Below are 6,726 nucleotides of genomic sequence, written 5' to 3'. Positions count from 1 at the left end.
GAACCAAAAAATTTGATCATATTACTCCAGTGCTAGCTTCCCTACACTGGCTTCCTGTTAAGGCAAGGGCTGATTTCAAGGTTTTACTGCTAACCTACAAAGCATTACATGGGCTTGCTCCTACCTATCTTTCCGATTTGGTCCTGCCGTACATACCTACACGTACGCTACGGTCACAAGACGCAGGCCTCCTAATTGTCCCTAGAATTTCTAAGCAAACGGCTGGAGGTAGGGCTTTCTCCTATAGAGCTCCATTTTTATGGAATGGTCTGCCTACCCATGTGAGAGACGCAGACTCAGTCTCAACCTTTAAGTCTTTACTGAAGACTTATCTCTTCAGTAGGTCCTATGATTAAGTATAGTCTGGCCCAGGAGTGTGAAGGTGAACGGAAAGGCTGGAGCAACGAACCGCCCTTGCTGTCTCTGCCTTGTCGGTTCCCCTCTTCCCACTGGGATTCTCTGCCTCTAACCCTTTTACAGGGGCTGAGTCACTGACTTACTGGTGTTCTTCCATGCCGTCCATGGGAGGGGTGCGTCACTTGAGTAGGTTGAGCCACTGACGTGGTCTTCCTGTCTGGGTTGGCGCCCCCCCCTTGGGTTGTGCCGTGGCGGACATCTTTGTGGGCTATACTCGGCCTTGTCTTCGGACGGTAAGTTGGTGGTTGTAGATATCCCTCTAGTGGTGTGGGGGCTGTGCTTTGGCAAAGTGGGTGGGGTTATATCCGGCCTGTTTGGCCCTGTCCGGGGGTATCATCGGATGGGGCCACAGTGTCTTCTGATCCCTCCTGTCTCAGCCTCCAGTATTTATGCTGCAGTAGTTTATGTGTCGGGGGGCTAGGGTCAGTCTGTTACATCTGGAGTATTCTCTTGTCTTATCCGGTGTCCTGTGTGAATGTAAATATGCTCTCTCTAATTCTCTTTCTTTCTTTCTTTCTCTCGGAGGACCTGAGCCCTAGGACTACCTGGCATGATGACTCCTTGCTGTCCCCAGTCCACCTGGCCATGCTGCTGCTCCAGTTTCAACTGTTCTGCCTGCGGCTACGGAACCCTGACCTGTTCACCGGACGTGCTTGTTGCACCCTCGACAATTACTATGATTATTATTATTTGACCATGCTGGTCATTTACGAACATTTTAACATCTTGACTATGTTCTGTTATAATATCCACCCGGCACAGCCAGAAGAGGACTGGCCACCCCTCATAGCCTGGTTCCTCTCTAGGTTTCTTCCTAGGTTTTTGGCCTTTCTCAGGAGTTTTTCCTAGGGAGTTTTTCCCAGCCACCGTGCTTCTTTCACATGCATTGCTTGCTGTTTGGGGTTTTAGGCTGGGTTTCTGTACAGCACTTTGAGATTTCAGCTGATGTACGAAGGGCTATATAAATAAATTTGATTTGATTTGATTTGATTTTGAACTTAAACGGGTGTCCTAACTATATGTGGTCCCTAAAGATCCCGTGGCACATATTGTAATAGTACTGGTGTTAACCCCAGTGCCCTGGCTAAATTCCCAATCTGGCCCTCATACCATCATGGCCACCTAATCATCCCCAGCTTCCAATTGGCTCATTCATCCCCTCACTCCCCTGTAACTATTCCCCAGGTCATTGCTGTAAATGAGAATGTGATTTCAGTCAACTTACATGGTAAAATAAGGGTAAAATATATCAAAATAAAAAATGACTTGCAGCGTATAAAGGCTTCATAAAGCCTTCATAAACACTACATAAATGTGTCACAAATCATCTATAACCGTATGTCATGTCTATAAAGGGTTCATAAATGTGGTGTAACTGTGTGACATAACCACCAATGTCAAATGTGATATAATCCACTATGTCAAATATGACAAACATGTGTTTTATAAAGGGTGGCATAAGCACCACTTTATAAATCATATTAAATTGTGTTCACAGCAATGCTTATTTATTGTCATTTAAATAAGTTTGTAGCAGTTAAGTGTTGAGTTAAATTACATAGCTGCTGTACCTCAATTGTTATTTCAAATAATTTCAGTGACTTCACAGCAGTTGCTTGCTATGTTAGCTAGCTAACAAAATGTATTTAGCTAGTAGGTTCAGCTAAATAAAAATCCCCCAAGATACACCGACAGAGGAATAAAATAGTACGATTGAAATAGAGTTTCTAATCTCCCCTTTACAGAAATGCCCTTATCCAGATGGTGTGACAAAGGCATTTCCTAACAGACCTGCTAACTTTCTTTGTTGTTACTTTAAGGTTGGAATCAACATGTAGTACCTCCAGCAGGCAAAGAGACAAGAACCATTCGTCCGCCAGCTCAGAAACAAGCTACACTGTTCACATCTCTGTGTAATGTTCAATGTAATTGCATTGCTGGACTTTTTTAAACTGAATGTATTTGTATTGTTTTAAAAATGTAAAAATAAAAGGACATATGTTAGTTATTAGTTATAATTCCCTGAGTGTTAATACATTTGTGTTTACATCATTAAGCCTTTATGTGTAATGAATGACCAAAGGTGTCTGACTTTATAGTAAGTACAGAGTCATATGATATAAGGCATTTATGTATGTGTTATAAAATACCAAAGGGGTCTGACTTAAAGTAAGTACAGCGTTGTCGTGTCTTTGGGGTACCATTAAACTGAAGACATGTTTATCAATTAACTCCCTGTAATTATTATCACGCGATTAAACTGATTAATCGTTTAATTGTAATTAACTAGGAGATCGGGGCACCAAGGAGAATATTCAGATTACAAAGTTATAATTTTCCTAATATAACTTTCCTATATTATAATATAGGCCGATTATCTTCTGGTTTAAATGGTGTATTTTACCTCGAGTCCAGTCTCATTCCAAACGTCGTAAATTGTTGTATCTGCACGAACCCAGTCTTTACTAAAATCATCCATACATCAATTGTCTTAAAATCATTTATTTACTACACTAAGTAATTAACAGAAAACATACAAACAGAAATTATCGTCACAGAGGATTGGTAGCGTAATGTGCCCTAATGGGCTAACAGGCAGGTCGGCCTGTTGAACAATGGATCATAAAAGTCAGCTGAGGATGCACACCTACAGAGTTCATTAATATTACAATTGACAATTGAACGCTCACTCATTCGGGAACAATTGCAATCAATATATATTTACGCTCAGTGTCGTCGGGATTCTTGTTCGAGCGTCGTTCTGATGGAGAGTTCTCTCTCTCTCTCTCTCTCTCTCTCTCGGTTAGAATGTATCTTTCAAAGCGACATTCATTAATGTCGTCATAGAATGGATGTTTCGTTGGTCTTCGCGTTCGATGATATAATTTACTTAGCTGCAGACTAATAATTAATATCAAAGACTTGTTCTTATTCTGTCGGTCTCGATAGTAAAAGTTAACCACGTGGTATAGTTCACTTTCAGTAGAGGAATTGGATGGTAAAACCTACTGGCCCACTCAAAACGGAGTGGAGGCCTGGTCTGGAGAAATGTAAATCAGGGTATAGTTTTATAGTGACCCTTGAACAGGCTTGTCAAATGACGCCTGGTCCTGTCTGTGTCCCTTGGGGGGCGTGCCGATGGCTGAGTGAAGCTTGGTACAGAAATCCAATTCTATCACATTAACATCAGTACATAGCATCTCAATGTATTACAAATAGCTTTATCCTTATTAATACATTTTATACAACCATTATGATGCAAGTCTCATCGCTGAGGCTATTATATAAACAGTTTTATGGTAATATGGCTATATTGTCTCTTCTGAGTATCACAAAATTGTACCAAGCGGACCAGTTCGTAGCTGGATTCTTCACCAATCTTCCATACCTTCTCCAGAACACACGTCGCTCGGTTCTCCAATTCTATGAGTTGGAAGAATTTCCTTTGTCTCTCTATGAAACATGTAGTAGGAGATTCTCCTCTTAGAGTTTTTACAACCCTTTCACACAGGGCCTGGGTTGGGGGGAAGGTATGTTGGGGGATGGTACAAAGGGGAGGGGGCCAACTGTCCTCCCTGTACCCAAAGAGGCCAACGTCATGACAGCGTCATGTGATGTAGAGTGTTTATGGATGTGTTATGAATTATCAAAGGTGTCTCACTGTCACGTCCTGACCAGTAAAAGGGGTTGTTTGTTATTATAGTTTGGTCAGGGCGTGGCAGTGGGTGTTTGTTTAGGGTGTTTCGTTTTTTTTTGTTAATGTTCTATGTTAGTGTATTTCTATGTTTGTTCTAGGTTTTCTATTTCTATGTCTAGTTTATTGGTTTGACCTTCAATTGGAGGCAGCTGTTTCTCGTTGCCTCTAATTGAAGGTCCTATTTAATAGGGGTGTTTTGTCCATGGGATTTGTGGGTAGTTGTTTCTCTGTATAGTCATTGTACCTTACGAGACTGGATTTTTCATCGCTGTTTTGTTTAAGTGTTTTGTTTAGTTTCTTTATCAATAAAGACGATGAGCATACACATTCCCGCTGCATTTTGGTCCAATGTTTACGATGAACGTGACACTCACTTCAAATGAAGTGTTACAGGACACTACATGAAGTGTCAACGAATAGGTTATTGACGTTCTACCGATTTATGAAGTTTCTCTCATCATACACAGGTTACAGTAGGGTGGTAACGAGATTAGGTGTAACATCATGACTTACTTTAGAGCGCGTGCCATCCTTCAGCCCAACATGTCACCCTTTATAAAGCACATGTTTATATCATATTCGACATAGTGGGTTATGTCACATTTGACAATGGTGTTTATGTCACACAGTTATGAACCCTTTATAAAGCATGACATATGGTTATAGATGCTTTGTAGCTCATTTATATAGTGCTTATGAAGGCTTTATAACCTGAACGTAATTTAAAGCGGGACCAAACATTTGATTTTGAAACACTTCAGGTGTTCACGTGAAATTAATGCGGTTTTCTGTAAGGGGTATATCGGCCTTCATATTGGTATGTGATCCTCATTACGATCTTACGAACAGACTGCAGAGTTCTGTACTTGTTCGTTATGTGCTCTTGAATAAAAATTTATGTTGATTTATTAAAATAAAAATACAATAAAACTCATACTGTATGAAATCAGACTGGAATGAGTTATCCATCTTGATAATATTTTTCTCTACAAAACTGACAGGTGCTCTACTGAAGAAGTAAAAAAAATGGAAAGTGGGAAAACAAATAGATACAGTAAAGGCCTAGTACATGCCTGGAGTATTTAAAATGCATTTGAATGTACCATTTCACGTTGCCATCCTTCCTGAGAAGCCTGGGCTTCAGAGGCTAAATGTACCATATCTTGTTTGCATCTCAGATACAGATGGAAAACACAGGGACAAGTAAACATAAAAGGAAAAAATCAATGTATATAGCATATGACTTATTTGTTATCACATTACAACCTACATTATGTGCCAGTTTCACAGTTCCAGATTAATATGTATAGTACCAGTCAAAAGTTTGGACACACCTACACATTCCAGGGTTTTTCTTTAATTTTACTATTTTCTACATTGTAGAATAATAGTAAAGATATCAAAACTATGAAATAACACATCAGCAATAATTTAGTAACCAAAAATGTGTTCCAAATCAAAATATAGGCACATCAGGCAAAGGGTGGCTACTTTGAAGAATTTCAAGTATAAAATATATTTTGATTTGTTTAACACTTTTTTGGTTACTATATGATTCCATATGTGTTATTTCTTAGTTTTGATGTCTTCCCTTTTCTACAATGTAGAAAATAGCAAAAATAAAGAAAAACCCTTGAATGAATAGGTGTGTCCAAACTTTTGACTGGTACTGTATATTGTGTGCATACTGTTGGTCAGTTGTTATGAGATGGAGGAAAATTAAGGGATATACAGTATCATGTGAAGTATAAAGTAGGATCTTCAAAAAATACAGACAAAAAATCTTTATTTCAATAATATCACCTAAGTGCAAACATGTTTTCACCATGTCATTTAGACAACATAATTTATTCAGCTGGAGTTACAAAACAATTAATACCAAACTGAAAGGATACTACATCCATAGAGATCCTATAAAAATATACTTTGTGTGTGTGTGTGTGTGTGTGTGTATGTACTGTTTGTGTGTGTATGTATGTATAATATAAGTGAGAGGAGAGGCTAACTCCTACTATTGGTTGATTTCATGTTTTGGGGCCAACTGGATTGTACTTGTTTTTTAAACCTACACACCTGTGTCTGATATGGTTTAATAAAGGACAGAACAAAGGCACATGTCACACTTCTTTGTCAGTACTGACTTTAGACATACGGTGAGCTCCAAAAGTATTGGGACAAATTCACTTATGTGTATTAAAGTAATAAAAAGTGCATTTGTTTGTCTCATATTCATAGCACGCCATGACTACATCCAGCCTGTGACTACACATTTGTTGGATGTATTTGCTGTTTGTTTTCGGTTGTGTTTCAGATTATTTTGTGCCCAATAGATATGAATGGTACTTAATGTATTGTGTCATTTTGAATTCATGTTTTATTTTAAATAATAATAGAATATGTTTCTAAACACTTATTTTGTTGTTATATTTTACCCCTTTTTCACAGCCTGGGATCGAACCCGGGTCTGCAGTGACGCCTCAAGCACTGTGATGCAGTGCCTTAGACCGCTGTTCCACTCAGGAGGCCCATTTCTTAACACTTCTACATTAATGTGGATGTGTTATGAGAATTATGTTCTCAATGTTAACTTCAATTAAAATACTCCTTCTGCA

Source organism: Salmo trutta, chromosome 1 (assembly GCF_901001165.1).
Source record: "Salmo trutta chromosome 1, fSalTru1.1, whole genome shotgun sequence".
In the NCBI taxonomy this organism is placed as follows: Eukaryota; Metazoa; Chordata; class Actinopteri; order Salmoniformes; family Salmonidae; genus Salmo; species Salmo trutta.
This window is presented reverse-complemented; position numbering follows the sequence as displayed.